Source organism: Chrysochloris asiatica, unplaced genomic scaffold, assembly GCF_000296735.1.
Source record: "Chrysochloris asiatica unplaced genomic scaffold, ChrAsi1.0 scaffold00310, whole genome shotgun sequence".
Classification (NCBI taxonomy): domain Eukaryota; kingdom Metazoa; phylum Chordata; class Mammalia; order Afrosoricida; family Chrysochloridae; genus Chrysochloris; species Chrysochloris asiatica.
Genome location: NW_006408828.1, coordinates 2,771,760 through 2,772,940, shown reverse-complemented (window position 1 = coordinate 2,772,940; position 1,181 = coordinate 2,771,760).

Here is a 1,181-nt window from a genome sequence, read left to right as displayed (position 1 = left end):
CATCATGCTTGGTAGAGTGGAGGATCAGCAAAAACAAGATGAATTGGTACACTGGCAGCAGCAATGGACTCAAGTATAACGTTTGTGAGGATGACGTGTTTCCTTCTACTGTTCACAGGGTTGCTACGAGTCAGAGCAGACTCGATGACACCTAAAAACAATAACAGCGTGAGTGGAAATCAACTCTACAGCACTTAACAACAACAACATACGCATGTGGAAGCTAAATAATGAATGAAGAACACTGGAGAAGAAATGAAGCGTTTGAATTAGAGTGTTGGTGAAGACTATCACAAGTACCATGGCCTGCCAGAAGAACAAACAAATTTGTGTTGGAGGAAGTACAGCCAGAATCGTCCTTAGCAGCAGAATGGAGAGGTTTCATCTCACAGATGGGTATGGTTTCAGAAGGGTCCAGTCCTTAGGAAAGGACATCCTGCTTGGTAAAGTGGAGGGTCAGCAAAAAAAGAGGAAGACCCTCAAGGCAATGGATTGACATCATGGCTGCAACAATGGACTCAGGCGTAACACCAATAATCAGGATAATGCAGGACCGGGAAGGGTGTGCTGACTTGATGGCACCTAGTAACAGTCTGGTGTGGCGCTGTGGGTTAATGCACCAGACTGAAAAGCCGTTTGAACTGCAAGGTCGGCGGTTCAAGCTCACCAGCTGCTCCTCGGAAATCCTACACAGGTCGACTCGATGGCACTTACAACAACAACAAGCCTGGCCTCCAGATCTTTCTAACGTTGGCTAGCTCCCTGACAATCCCTCTAGAGAATATGGTCACCATTCTTTTTCCCACATCCACTAGTTTCTAGTCTTGTGTACCAGCTGTCCTCCAGTAGATTGTGACTCATGGCAACTCACTACACATGTGTGTCAGAGGGCAACTATGCTCAATGTTGTAGACCACACTGACCCGGTCAGGAGTTCGGGGCCACGTGGGCCCGAGTGTGGCGGACCGTACAGGCCGCAGGCTCTGAGGACCAGACTCTGGTCACCTAGCAGATTTAGCAAATTGTTCCTCATCTGATTGTTTAGTTGTGCTTGTTAATAATTTCATACATGAGCCCTGGATGTCCACAGAGAAATGCAATATTCCCCTAAGTTTCTAAGGTCAAGATTTTCCCCCTAGAACCAAGGCAGTAAAACTTCCTCAGAGGACGAACAAGGACAG